Source organism: Hyperolius riggenbachi, chromosome 4, assembly GCF_040937935.1.
Source record: "Hyperolius riggenbachi isolate aHypRig1 chromosome 4, aHypRig1.pri, whole genome shotgun sequence".
Taxonomy (NCBI): Eukaryota; Metazoa; Chordata; class Amphibia; order Anura; family Hyperoliidae; genus Hyperolius; species Hyperolius riggenbachi.
Window position 1 is genome coordinate 215,817,470 of NC_090649.1, and position 15,809 is coordinate 215,833,278.

General features: G+C 42.9%; 1 protein-coding gene across 1 annotated transcript in view; it reads right to left on the reverse strand.

Moving 5' to 3' along the window:
- The window catches only part of CSMD1 (CUB and Sushi multiple domains 1), a 2,205,021-nt gene that overhangs the window by 1,186,283 nt on the left and 1,002,929 nt on the right, over window positions 1-15,809 (reverse strand).

The window sequence follows — 15,809 nt, forward strand, 5'->3', positions numbered from 1 at the left end:
ACACAAAACTATTCTAAAATTCAATCGTCATATCCTACTCCTATGTCTTAAAACTTTACTCTTTTTTCCTTTTCTATCTTCATATATTCTCTGTCTATCTTCAAAACTTTTTCTCAGTACCCAGAGAAAGTAGGTAACTGCAACATGTTCTAACTTACTCCACATCAGTGGTATGTGTCAAAACATACACTTCAACCATGATCTGAAAGCCAACCTTGTATATTCCCTGTTATGTTTCTCTTATTTTTTTCAGGCTTTATATAGGAAGAATATATCCGTGTATACATAATCAAACATGTGAAGTGTTAAATCTCCATATACTCTGGTTCAGTATTCTACCTGTAGCGCTATAATTACTGGAAAAATTACCTGTTTTCTGCATTTTGACTCTATGTGCTAACGCATGTAGAGAATTGTTAAGTTGTTTACTTATTACATGTTTAATAAACATTAATAGTAAAAAAAAAAATTTACTCTGCATGCTCCAATCCATTCACCTTAATTAGCCTATTGCTTTTGGAATCACCAGCAATAGCTGGCAATTTAAAAACATTGTAGAGGGCTACAGCCCTTAGACTGGCCATTTACATTGCAGTCTGATTGTAAAGGATCTTCAATTTTACCACACCAAGGTAGCATGAGGAAGGCTACATTTATATTTAGCACCAGTGGGTACAATGCCAGCTTTACGGTTTATGGTTTAGGATAGTGCAGTGCTTTGGTTCTGTGATTCCCCCTTATGAAAACAATCCTCAGTTTTAACTTCATATTTTCCTTTGATGAAAATCTACTTTTGACACCTAATGTTATCCTTCAGCATTTTTAAATCCTTTTCATGCTTAACACAACCTGTTGGCATCTATTCTATTTTATTCTAAATTCCTGGCAAAAACACTTTTCCTGATGTACCTTAAAAGGAACCTAAACAGAGAAGGATATGGATTTCTCCTTTTAAAATAATACCCGTTGCCTGTCTCTCCTGATCAGGTGCTCTGACTGAAGTCAGACTGGATTAGCTGCATGCTTGTTTCAGGTGTGTGATTCAGCCACTACTACAAACACAGAGATCAGTCAGGCAACTGGTATTGCTTAAAATAAAACATCCATATCCCTCTCAGTTAAGATTCCCTTTAACCCTCCTGCAAAAAGGAAATGCCCCAACTCATTCCTAGCCTCGAAATACCCACCTTGGCTTAAAAAGCTGGTCTCCCCAAACCTGATCTCTAATGCTTACCCTGTTGCTTAAAGAGTAACTGTCTTGCATAAAATAAAAAATCAGTTCTTTATTTGTAGCTGGTAAACAAGTAATAAGGATGCTAATCAGGCAATCCAAAAGTTAAAAATCACTCTTATTTTTCTTCTCCATAAAACATAATGCCTCAGTTTCCCTGGCTCTTATTTGGTACATCTGCCGCACAAAGGAAGTTGCAGGGTATGCTAGATTTTCTTTCTTTCTTCTTTACTTTCCATTCAAACTTAACTAATGCAGCCCGATTTCTCAATGCACTGTCTATTGCAGAGCTGGGTGGGAGTGTCTGAAGACTGGGAGGGGGGCGGCCAATGCAAACACAGACAGAGTAAAGGAGGAAATGATGTCAGGATTGGCTTAAAGATAGACACAGACAAAATGAAAAATCCTAAGAAGGATTTTCACTTTTTTTTTTTACTATAGAAAAATCACTAAAATCAAAATGTGGACAGTGCAATACATATGTTATGTAAGTAGAGCAAGTATTTATCTACTTATATATGTGGGGGGGGTTCTTAGATAGTATGGCTGGCAGCTCCACTTTGAAATAAATTATAATTTTTGTAATTAATACTAACTTCATGCACATTCTTTGGCTTCTCATCCAGCACTCAGCCTGCCACTACTCCATTGAAATGTTTTCATACACCTAACCACATATAAAAAGTTTTTGTAAATAGAGCATAATAGTAAGTAGGGGATACCACTCTCACCTTGTAGCACTAAGGTGACTGGTTCAAATCTGGGCAGGGACAATATCTCTAAGAAGTTTGTATGTTCTCTGTGTGTGTTTCCCCTGGACATCCTGGTTTCTTCTCACATTCTAAATATTGTCCTTATACTACAATAAGTGCATAAGACTATGTCTGACTATTAGGGAATATGTTGGAGCTCCGCTGAGGAACAATTAGTGACATAACTATTTGCACTATGTAAAAGGACTGCAGAAGACGTCAGAAACATATACCATCACTACACACCAAGAATGTCTTGAGTAGTTTTTGCCTGAGGACAACAACATAAAAATGTATACAGTCCCATTGACACAGAAGACAAACTAGTAGATTAACTTTGAATTGTCACCAAAACAAACAGTTCTAAAAGTATATACTTGGTTTCAGGTCAATATTCAAATGATACTGTATATTGCAAAAATAAGTGTGTGGCCAAAGTACCACAATGAACCATGTAACAGTCCATCAAAAAGAACAGTCACTTGATCTGATCATGTGTGATCAGATAACACAAAAATACTATGTTTATGTATGCTTCATCAGCACTTTAGGACCAACCCTTGGATTGTATTTGCCAGAATAATTTAATTTGTTCTCTTCTGCAGCAGAAGGTCTTTGCTCTATTTTCCTATCCTTTTTCTACCCCTTTTTATATGTATGTTATTTTGATATGCTGTGTCTTAAGGTGGTCTTTGAAATGTAGTCTTTACCGAACTTTAGATTAAGTTATTTACACAGACAAACCTCAAGGACTTGTAATCCAAATGCTTTATGCATGTCTCTGGATGGTAGGAAGTAAGAAAAAGCAGATCTAGTGCTATAGGAGCAATATGAGGATGAATTAGAATGTTAAAACAAATGGCTGGTGATGGAAGCAACGTATTCCAAACAAAACATTTTGTTGAAGGTGAACGTAAACAAAAAGGGTTCTACTGTCTTTGTAATATTTTTATGCTGCGTCAGTAAATAAGAATGTTTACAAAATTAATCAGGGAATACTTGAAACGCTTTGTGTAAACAATTTGAAAGTGTGCCACCCTGCAGGACTTGTACTCATTAGCCAATATAGTCAACAGACTATTTGATCAAAATGATCAGATCACTTACTTATCTAGTGATTTTTTTTTTGCAGACTGATTGGAAACGTGTGTACGACTGATTGGATATTGATAAGTCCTACACATGTCCTGCTACCAAGTACAGTATGCAGCCAATAGATCAATAGATACAAAAACCCATGAGAAAAGCCATTGTACCACTAAGTACTGTACTTTTGTTTTTAAAATCTATTGATCACCAATCATAAAATCAATCTCAGTGGTTAACCTCCTGAAAGATTTCTCTTTTCAGCTTAGGTGTACGCCGATTGAAGTATACTGCTTTAAAATACACCCTTTCTTTATACATTTTCAAATACTACCACTGCAGATCACTCTCACAGGGGATTTGTTCCATGGCTGCCTTCCTCATTATGTACCTTTACTGCAGCTTAGTAAATCATTGAACTGTAACAATTATATAGCAAGTGAACTTACAACTTACAACTTGCATATTTGCTCTGGGTTAGTGATCCTCTAAGCTGTGTAGTTAGTGTGGGAGGATGACCACTAGGAAAATACCTACTTAGCAAAGCAATTTTCTATAAAATCAAGCTGTTGTAATAACTCCAAGTCTAACAAAAACTTTTGTTTTTTTTTACTTTGTATACATATTTGTGTCGGAGATGGTGATTTTTTTCAGTTTTGTCCTCTATTGCTTCTATAGTTCTTAATCTCCTGTCTAATTTCTGGATTATAATATTGTATACAATGATACCTTTCAAAGACTAACGATTGCAGCTGTTGATGTGTAAGTATCACAATATTAAAATCAGCAAGTAAAATGTAAAAAGAAGGTAATGACCAGAACAGAATGTGCTGTACTTACAATTTACCTTTGCAGTGTAAAATCTGTTTGCTAATAATACCTTTTCACATGTAGAAGCTACGCAATCAAGATTTGTTTTGTTCAGCAGGCGCAGAAAAAAATATGAAAGGAAACAAAATGCTTAAGCATAATTTTACATAACTAATTTCTCTGATTTCTGACTTAGATTTATGTTTTAAAGATCAGCTTACAGCTTATACCTTTCATGCTATAAGGGAAAGTTGTTTTAAAATACTATGTTTAGGTGGTCATTGTGTAGCTATGTTAAAATCGGACATGTAGAAAAAAATACTATAAAACAACTACTTGACTATCATATGCATCTTATGACTGAATGCAGTAAATATTGAAAAAAGGGCTATATATTATTTTTGTTCGATGTGGCAATATGCTGCCGTTTTTTCATTGGAAGACAGAATGGGAAAAATATGTAATTTACTGAGGTAAGAGAACAAAAGCGATCAAGCCAACCTGATCTGGATTTTTTTCACAATGATATTAGATGGTGGAAGTTTAGAACCTCGCCTTGGATCATTTTCGAATACAGTGCACTTGTTAAAAGGATCCCCCCTTGACCTCTTGCCAAGTTGTACTCCTTACTAGATAACCTAAAAACACACTGGCCCATATGCAATTCACTTTTTCTTCTGAGTTTTCTCCTAGGTGATATTTTTAAACTCGTGAATAAAATGCCTTTTAAGCTACCAGAAAGCAAGTTAATGCTCAAAATAAATTTGATAGTACCTTTTCTCCTACTTTTTGGTACTTTTTTAGTTGAAAAGTGCTGTAAAGTTATTTAACATTGAAGATGAAAAATTATCTCCTAGGAGAAAACTCAGGTGAAAAAGAGAATTGCATATGGCCCACTGTCTCTAGGTATGAACGTTGTATACTACCCCACCTCTTATTCCCCCCTTCATTCCTTTAGATCGTAAGCTCACAAGGGCAGTGCTCTCTCCCTCTTTTGTGTCTTGGAATTTTTTATTCATTTTCTGTCTATAATTTGTTATATATGTTATACATCATGTTACTGTTGTCACTATAATTACCAATTATGTATTTTGTGCCATTTTTGTTTTCTTTTTATAAATTTTGTATTCTCTATATTGGAGAACACCATTGTTTGTATTATTTGTTACCCCATGTTTGTTTGTTTCTTACTTTTTATAAGGAATATCAGAAATATCACTTTACTTAAAGAGGATCTGTAAAAAGAAAAACATCCAGAGGCTTCCCCCTCCCGAGGTAAGTATCTTCCAGGGGGTTTTTTTTGGTACAGTTTTTCTTTAACCACTTCGCTTCCAGACCTTGTTTTCCCCTTATTGACCAGAGCAGTTTTGACGTTTTAGCTATGTCCCTATTCAATCAGCAATAACTTTATCCCTACTCACAACACGTAAATGATGTACATATCGTTTTTTTCAGGATAAACTAGACTTTCACTGGGGGATATTTTGTCCCGAGAATTTTTTTTTTCTGCGCATTTTAGCGGGAAAAAAGAGGGGAAAACTTTAAAATTGCATTATTTCTCAGGTTTTCTTCAATTCTAGTAAAAAATACAAAGTGCTACAGTAGGTAAAAGGCATGCCATCAGTATTAAGTCCCCCAAGGATAGATAGCCAGATGTGTGCCCAGTATCAGACCCCCCCCCCAGTATAGCCAGATGTGCCCCCCAATATCCGCCTCCATTATAGCCAGATATGCCCCCGCATTTGCGACCCCCCACATATATTTATACAGCTGCGTATCCCAAATAAGCACCCCTCATTATAGCCAGATGTGTCCCCAGGATCAATGTTCCCCATTATAGCCAGATGTGCCCCCAGGATTAGCGCCCCGCCTCATTATTGCATATGTGCCCCCCAGCATTAAGTTATGTTCCTCAGGACCATCAGATGTGCCCCCCATTATAAAATCCCCCACCCCTTTACCCTGATGGGCCCCAATAATAATTTCAACCCCCCCCTTCAGATTTTAAACCCCCACCCTCTGTTATGGGCAGCCTGATGTGCCCCCCCCCTTATCACTATGCCCCCCCCCAGATCTTAAAAAAAATGCCCCTGCAAGATGAATATCTCACCTTACCTGGTTCCTGCAATCATCCTGCAGCTCCAGCCTCCATTCTCCGCTCTTCACTCAGCCCTGTGACGCTGAATATCCAGGTCCCGGCTTGATGACGTCATCAAGCCGTGACCCGGATATTCAGCGTCACAGGGCTGAGTGCACCGCCGAGAATGGAGGCTGGAGCTGCAGGATGATCGCAGGAACCAGTTCAGGTAAGATATTCATCTTGCAGGGGTGTTTTTTTTACGATCTGGCCATGGAGGGGGAAAGGTGAATGATCACGCTGTTTGCTACAGCGGTGATCATTCATCCGCGGGGGGGGGGGGGGTCACTAATTGGCTACAAGGGAACATGTTCCCTTTTGCCAATTAGTAAGGCAGCTGACAGTGCCGGGGGGTGCACTCTGAAGCGCACCTGTTCCTGCACAACAGCGCTGCAAGCAGGTCAGTATATCTACGTCGCTGTGGCTTGGAGGATGCCACAGCTGACATAGATATACTGTAGTGGAGGGGAAAGTGGTTAAACATTAGTTTTCTCCTGATTTCAGTCACCCTAATCTCTGATCATTATGGCAATTCGTTTTCACTTACAGTGACCCCTCCTAATTATTTATACTTTGCAGTATACGTCATTTCTATTGCAAAAGGTTGTGGCAGGTTTGCTTTAAAATATTATTTGTAATGTAAAGTGCAGCATATTTAGTATGTTGATTTAAGGCAATAACATGCTAACCTACGGCCCAGCAAGACAAGACAAATAACATTTATATCGCGCTTTTCTCCTGATGGACTAAAAGCGCCAGAGCTGCAGCCACTAGGACGCGCTCTATAGGCAGTAGCAGTGTTAGGGAGACTTGCCAAAGGTCTCCTACTGAATAGGTGCTGGCTTACTGAACAGGCAGAGCCGAGATTCGAACCCTGGTCTCCTGTGTCAGAGGCAGAACCCTTAACTATTACACTATCCAGGTACCTATTAGCAGCATCATTTAAAACCTTTATTTTAAAAATTTGCCAACATGTCACAATGTAAGTTGGATTTCCGCCAGGTAATCTCAACCCAGAGGAACAAAAGAAGGTCAGAAGCCTCCGGAGTGCCTTATTAATGTTATAGAAAGCTTGACATTTTGACAAATTGTTTTGCTGAGAAGCATAGTTTTAAATTGAGCTTGAAACCGTCCTTGGCAACTGGAATGTTAACCTCTGAAAGTCTGTTTGGACATGGTGAAACATGACCAATCTCAAACTTTCTTGATGTATACAAGAATAAGGAAAGCAAGATGTACAAAGGGCAGTTTCACCTAACATGGGACAAGATTGTCTGCCATCATGATTTGAAATTCATAGCATAGCAATACTTTAATGAAACAGGCATGTCAGATTATATAACCTGGTAATATTTATTTTATAGTATAAAGCTTCTCAGAAAAGCATTAATAAGTAACACATTTCTGAAAGTGTCTTAAGTGGTGTTGCCTACTGCTGGTTATTTGGAAAGGTCCTTCACAAAGAACCGTAGGATACTGAAGTTTCAAGCCATATGAAATGTTGTTTAACTTAATGTAGTTTTTGGAAGCTTAGAAGTTTATATGCTTTTGATTGCTGTTGTCTACTGCTGTTTCTTTTTTACTGCGAGCTGCAAAATCTACATTATTCACATTTTATAAGCATACTTAAATGCTCCCTGCTTGGTCTGTCTGCAAAGTATGTATTCTATAAATTAAAAAAAAAGTCAATTGGCAAATGTCTTTTGTTGATTACTAAAAAGTACAGAACTACTTTTAGAATTGTACAGCGACAGGTCACTGGATCATAAAATGCAAACATTTCCCAAAGCCTTAGTGGCCTTAATTAGACTTTGCAAACACCAAAAGAAGGGCAAGAGTGTGACAAATAAGTCTACTAATTATTGAAAATATATACCTCTTTTGTTAGGTATGTTTAAGATTACAAGTGAAATAATATAATTTGCACTGCCTTTTGATTTCTGTATTAGTTTGTCATTACTAATGATTCCTGGTGAATGCCATATTGTGCAAGAATTCACTAAATGTTCTACACAGATAAAATGACAATTAAGCCAAGCAATGCAAATGCCTATAGCCTTATTACAAAAGATTAATATATTTATCTATTCATTTTTACTTGTGGACTAAAAACAGGGTCCATTGGATCCCTTATCAGTTTACTCAAATGTCCCCAATGGCACATAACAAAAGAGAAACTATTCCTTCCTGAACTGGAAAGGGGCTGATCTATCAAGGCAAATGCAATGAAAATTCTAATAGTGGAGTAAGTGCCCAGAACACTCATTCAGAATCTTCATTTCATTTATCTGCTGAAACCTGGATAATGGCTCTTTTACATGAACAACAGCTGACATCACCACACTTAACTGCTTGTCAGCTGCTCCTGTTTATTTGCAGGACACTTGTAGCCATATTCAAGCATCCTGCATTTGTGGTATCTCTGTATGTGCACCTGAGCTGGAGCCAGCCCTGGATTCTACATGCTGTTTTTTTGTACCGAGCAGTAACCACACAGGTCAACCGCTGGCATGCTTGGGGTTAATAATGCTCCCATTTAGTTGCAATATTTTGCAACTGGAAGATGCTTGACCAAAGCAATCAGGTGGCAAAACAGCACATTCAATGTGCCATTTAGCAGTTCGTCCGAAAGAGGCCTAATGCCTTGTTTTTCACTTGCTGATCCAGTTAAAGAAAACCTGTAATGAAAAAAGTTCCACTGGGGGGTATTCACCTCAGGTGGAGGAAGCCTCCAGATCCTACCAAGGCTTCCCCATGTCCTCCTGTGTCCCACAGCGGTCTTGCTGTGCCCCTCCGAACAGTGGGGATGTAAATATTTACCTTCCCGGCTACAGCGCAGGTGCAGAATTGGCTCTCCGTTTGGAGATAGGCAGAAATAGCCAATTGCTGTTGGTCCGCTCTACTGCGCAGGAGCAAGTCTCCTGCCCCTGCGTAGTAGAGGGGACCCAACAGAGATCGTCTATTTACACCTATCTCCGTTCTGAGAGCCGCAACAGAGCCCCCGCTGCAGCCAGGGAAGGTGGATATATCAAGCCTTGCCAGGCTTGTCGAGCCAGAATTGCGGGTCGTTTTGGGGGAGCCAGCATTGGATGGCCTACAGCTACAGGGATGGGGAAAGCCTCGTTGGGACCCAGAGGCTTCCCCCTCCCAAGGTAAGTACCCCCCAGGGGAGGGTTTTTTTTATTACAGAGTCTCTTTAAAATGTATTTCTCTTGAATTGGATACCTTCCAGTATCCTGTGAAGTGTGTTGGCTAATGACAGCTTATATGACTGGAGGAGGAAAAGACAGTAGCTATAGTAGCAGTGTGACTTATCCTTTGGTTGTATTGACAATATGATGTTAATGATGCAATTATCACCAATAATAATATTATAAAATATGATGTATTTTTCTTATTTTTAATATACATCTTTTAGGGATATCTAAATGGTACTTTGATTTTGTTGACTTTACTGAAAATGAAGACAATCAGGGCTCAGTATACAAAGAGGCTTTGAAAATTACATGACTTACAAATGTTCTGGCATGTTTCTGGTATGACTCAGACACTACTACATGCCAAATAGACCAGCAGGGCTGCCAAGCCACTGGTATTGTTTTAAAAGAAATAAATATGGCAGCCCCATATCCCTCTTGTCACAGTTGTCCTTTAACTTTGTCCCAAAATAATAATGAAAGGGGGGGGGGGGAGATAAAATCACACACACACACACACACACACACACACACACACACACACACACACACACACACACACACACACACACACACACACACACACACACACACACACACACACACACACACACACACACACACACACACACACACACACACACCATTCTCTTCCAGAACACCTACTTTCAGTTACATTGCACACCTCCTGATAACATATACAAATACAAATACATGAACATGTATTTAGAACTTTATGGTAGTGGTGAGTAAATATTGTGCCTTTGTAACGCTCGGTGAAGCACAGAGAGATCTGATTACCGGTGACCTGCAGCGTCACGGGGAATACAGACGTATACCAGATTATATGTGATCTGCAGTATCACCGATAATCCAATATACCAGCTAACCTCTGTTCACCGGAGTAGAGTGTAGTGTTTAGGTGTAACAGTAACACTTAGAGGACTAGGCCTCAGTACAGTAAGACGTACTGTACAGATTACTTCCGCAACCCTGAGCTCTCCAAGACGGGAGGAGTCAGACTGCAAGCAGGAAGTATCTTCTGAAAGTCACCCTCAGGCGGAAGGGTTACCAACAGAACGAAGAACCTCCTCCAATGATGAGGTCGGTTCTCGAGGTCGGACAAGCCAGGTCGTACACACACAGACAGATAAAATACAAGATCGAGAGGCAGAGACGGAGTCAAAGTACAGGCAGGGTTCGGCAACGGGGTATCAGATATATCGGGGTACAGAATCAGGAGGCAGAAACAGAGTCTAGGAGCGAGCCGGGGTTCGGCAACGGTGTATCAGAAATAACGAGGTACAAGATCAAAGTTCAGAAGAGTAGTCAAGGCAGGCAAGAAGTCATAACAAATAATCACAATCAAACTAGTACTTTAAGCTATCAACAAATCTAGCTTTAGTGTAGGATTACAGCTCCAGCTGGTCCCGGCACACTAACGGATCTGACTAACGGATCTGGGTGCTCCCACGTATGTGAACGCAACGCCAGACACCAGAGAAGTGAACTGCCGGCAGTATATATACTCAATCGTGACCCCCAGCACCTCCCTGATTGCTGGACCAATGGGGAGCGGAATCAGGGTCAGCTGACCAGCCTGGTCAGCTGACTCCCCTCAGACTATCATAAATCTTCCTTGAGTGCGCGCGCGCGCGTCACTCTAAACACTGAGGGACTACGAGCCCCAGCCCTGCTCTGTGGTGCAGCGGAGAGATGTGCACCAGCCGCCGCGTCTAACGCGGCGGCTTCTTCGCGTTCCGTCCGCCTCTCCACGGGGACAGCCGCCTCACGCTGGGAGGAGGCGGCTGCCTCCCCGTGTGAGCGGGCACTGCACGCGGGAAGAGCCGCCGACCGCTGGCTCATGGCGGCGGCTCTTCCACGCTTCCTCACAGTACCCCCCCCCCCAAGGAGTGGACTCCGGACAGCTCCCACCAGGTTTCTCGGGATGTAAGGCATGAAACTCCCTCCTTAACTCGTCCGCATGCATGCGGTTCCCAGGTACCCATTGCCTCTCCTCAATGCCATACCCTTTCCAGTGTACGAGATACTGTACCGAGTTCTGTACAGTACGTGAATCAATTATCTTCTCCACCTCGTATTCAGGTTGGGCATCTACCAACACAGGAGGGGGAGGAGTGGGACCCACCTGGACCGCTGGTTTAAGGAGGGAAACATGGAAAGACCTTACCCCCCGCATGCTAGTGGGAAGTTCGACAGTATAAGTGACATTGTTGATCTTTTTGGTTATTGGGAATGGACCCACAAACCTGGGACCAAGCTTACTAGAAGGTTGTTTTAGGGCCAAGTGACGTGTGGACACCCAGACCGGGTCTCCTGGTCGGAATCTCCACTCCACCGACCGTCTCTTGTCGGCTTGACCCTTCTGACTCAAAAAAGCCTTCTCCAGGTTATTTCTTACTGTCCCCCACAGGTCCTTGAATGACCTTTGCCAGACCTCCAGGGCTGGGAATGGAGTGGAAGCTATAGGCAATGGGGAAAATTTGGGTGATCTTCCCGTCACTACTTGAAAAGGAGAAAAACCGGAGGACGAGTTTTTTAAATTATTTTGGGCAAATTCTGCAAACGGCAGAAATCTGACCCAATCGTCCTGTGCTTCAGCTACATAACACCTTAAGAACTGTTCTAACGATTGATTTATTCTCTCAGTCTGGCCGTTGGTCTGTGGGTGATAGCCAGACGAGAAAGACAATTTTATGTCCATGAGCTGGCAAAAAGCTTTCCAAAAACGTGAGACGAATTGGACTCCCCTGTCTGAGACTATGTCTTCGGGAATACCGTGCAAACGAAAAACATGCGTGATAAACAACTCGGCCAGTTCTCGAGCGGAGGGGAGTCCTTTCAAAGGTACAAAATGGGCCATCTTGCTAAATCGGTCGACCACGACCCAAATGACCGTCATCCCCTCAGATCTGGGAAGCTCGCCCACAAAATCCATGGACAGGTGGGTCCACGGTTCAGTCGGGGTGGGCAATGACTGCAAGGTACCGACAGGTGCCAGTCGGGAGGGTTTACTCCTGGCACATGTCACACACTCCTTCACATATTCCTTGCAATCTGCTGCCAAGGAAGGCCACCAGGCGCATCTGGCTACTAAATCCTGTGTTCTGGATGCCCCAGGATGTCCCGCATTCTTATGTGTATGGAACATCTCTAGAACCTGAAGGCGAAATGGCAGAGGAACGAACAGAACCCCTGCGGGCTTCCCTTCCGGGATGTCCTGTTGAAAGGGAATCAGCGTCTCCGCCCAATCCTCCCAGGTTCCAGTGGCTGCCAGTATCAACCTCTGAGGAATAATTTTTTTTTTTTTTTTCTCTTTAGTTTTTTTTTTCTCTTTAGTTTTTTTTTTTTTTTTTTTTCTTTTTTTTTTTTTCTCTTTAGCTCTGAGGAATAATGGTCTCTGGAACGGAGGGCTGTGCTGTCTCTGACTCAAAGCATCTGGACAAGGCATCTGCCTTAACATTCTTGCTTCCCGGGGTGTATGTAATGATAAACGTGAACCTGGAGAAGAATAGCGACCATCGAGCCTGACGAGGGCTCAATCTCTTAGCCCCCTCGATGTATTCTAAGTTCTTATGATCGGTGTAAACCGTGATGGTATGCTCAGCTCCTTCTAACCAGTGTCGCCATTCCTCGAAAGCTAATTTGATGGCTAGGAGCTCCCTATTACCAATATCATAATTCCTCTCTGCAGGGGAAAACCTGCGAGAGAAGTAAGCGCATGGGTGCATTCTACCCTGCAAGCCTGACCGCTGAGACAGCACAGCCCCCACCCCTACCTCCGAAGCATCCACCTCCACAATGAACGGGAAGGATGTATCCACATGTCTGAGGATGGGTGCTGAACAGAATAGGCCCTTCAGAGTGGAAAAAGCATGTAAAGCCTCAGGAGACCAGTGAGTTGTATCTGCCCCTTTCTTGGTGAGACTCGTAAGGGGAGAAATGACCGTGGAGTACGACTTTATAAATCGTCTATAATAATTGGCAAAGCCAAGAAAGCGCTGAAGAGATTTCAACCCCACCGGCTGTGGCCACTCCAGCACAGCCGAGACCTTGGCAGGATCCATCGACAGGCCTGTGGTGGAAATTATATACCCCAAGAAGGCGACAGATGTTACTTCAAAGATGCATTTTTCAAGTTTTGCATATAAAGAGTTCTGCCTTAACAGATTCAAAACAAACCTCACATGGTCTCTATGTTCAGAGAGGTTGTTGGAGAAGATGAGAATATCATCAAGATAGACCAAAACAAACTTCCCCAACACCTCTCTGAATACCTCGTTAATGAGTTCCTGAAAGACGGCCGGGGCATTACACAGCCCGAAGGGCATCACCAGGTACTCATAATGCCCGTCTGGTGTATTAAAGGCCGTCTTCCACTCATCGCCCTTTCTTATGCGTATCAGGTTATACGCGCCCCGCAAATCTAATTTAGAAAAGATTTTAGCGTCTGTAATTTGTGTGAATAAATCGTCTATCAGTGGCAAGGGATAGCGATTTTTGACTGTAATCTTGTTAAGGCCGCGATAATCGATGCAGGGTCGCAGGCCTCCGTCTTTTTTCTTAACAAAAAAGAAACCAGCTCCAGCAGGTGACCGGGACGGCCGAATGAAACCTTTGGCCAAGTTTTCACGGATATAATCCTGCATGGCTACCTTTTCGGGTCCCGACAGATTGTACAAATGACCCCGGGGAGGTACACATCCCGAACGGAGGTCAATGGGACAATCGAAAGGGCGATGTGGGGGCAACTTGTCTGCTGCTTTGGGACAGAACACGTCGGAATACTCGGAGTACTGGTCGGGTACCCCTTCTACCTGAACTTTGGTTTGTCCCAGGGTCAATTTTCCCAAACACTGTTGAAAACAACGAGGTGACCAAGTGGTTAGCTGACCTGTGGCCCAGTCTATTTGAGGTGAGTGGAGTTGCAACCATGGCATGCCTAGGATGATAGTGGAGGTTGACATGTGCAATACAAAAAATGATAATTGTTCCCCATGTAGTACCCCGATGGTGACCTTCACCTCCGGAGTCTGAGACAGTGCATGATTCCGTTGTAGCGGGGAATCGTCTACTGCCGTGACCTGAATGGGGGGACTCACAGGAGTGAGGGGAATACCCAACTCTTGTGCGAACTCAAAATTCATAAAATTGGCCGCTGAGCCTGAGTCAATAAATGCCTCAGTGGCCATAGACTTATTTTCCCATGTAACCGTACAAGGGAGCAAAAATTTCTTTTCCTTAAGGGGTGCAATTTGTGTACCTAGGGTGTCACCCCCCACTACTCCTAGGCAAACTCGTTTCCCGACCTGTTAGGGCAGTTTCGTACCCTATGCCCTGCTGCTGCACAGTACAGGCACAGCTGTTCTGTCATTCTCCGCCTTCGCTCCACCTGGGTCAGTCTCGACCGACCAATCTGCATTGGTTCGGGCGGCGGTAAAGCCGGGGAGGGTGAGACAGGCGGAGAAGGTGTTACTAGAGGTGTAGCGGACGGTGCCGCGTACGATGTCACCCTGACACGGTGACTGCCTCTAGCCTGCCTCTGATGGCGCAACCTGCGGTCCACTCGAATGGCCGATGATATGGCCTCATCAACTGTCTTGGGCTCGGGTACCGTCAACATTAGATCGGAAACCTCTTCCGACAACCCAGACAGGAAGTAGTCCATGAGGGCAAAATTATCAAATCTTGAGGTGACTGACCACCTACGGAACTCTGCCGCATAATCCTCGACTGACCCTCTGCCTTGCCGTAAGAGTTTGAGCTTCCGCTCTGAGGATGCGGCAAGGTCAGGGTCGTCGTAGATTATGGCCATGGCCTTAAAAAATTCCTCCACTGAGGTCAAAGCAATATCGGTAGTGGGCAGGTTGTAAGCCCACGACTGGGAGTCTCCAGTCAACAAAGTTTTAATGAAAATGACCCGTTGGGTCTCAGTCCCCGAGGATCGGGGCCTTAATTCAAAATATGACAACACTCTACTCCTGAAATTCCGGAAGTCAGACTTGTGGCCGGAAAATTTATCAGGGACAGGCATGCGGATGTCGTCACTAGGAGGGGATCGCACTGAATCAACTGATGTCTGGAGGGTTCTCACAGAGCCTGATAAAGCATCAATTAAGGCTTTGTGCTGGCCTAATGCTTGATGAATGCTATCCACCGAAGTGGCAAGCGCAGTCAGAGGATCAGTGCGTTCCATCAGTATTTTTGGTCTGGCGTTCTGTAACGCTCGGTGAAGCACAGAGAGATCTGATTACCGGTGACCTGCAGCGTCACGGGGAATACAGACGTATACCAGATTATATGTGATCTGCAGTATCACCGATAATCCAATATACCAGCTAACCTCTGTTCACCGGAGTAGAGTGTAGTGTTTAGGTGTAACAGTAACACTTAGAGGACTAGGCCTCAGTACAGTAAGACGTACTGTACAGATTACTTCCGCAACCCTGAGCTCTCCAAGACGGGAGGAGTCAGACTGCAAGCAGGAAGTATCTTCTGAAAGTCACCCTCAGGCGGAAGGGTTACCAACAGAACGAAGAACCTCCTCCAATGATGAGGTCGGTTCTCGAGGTCGG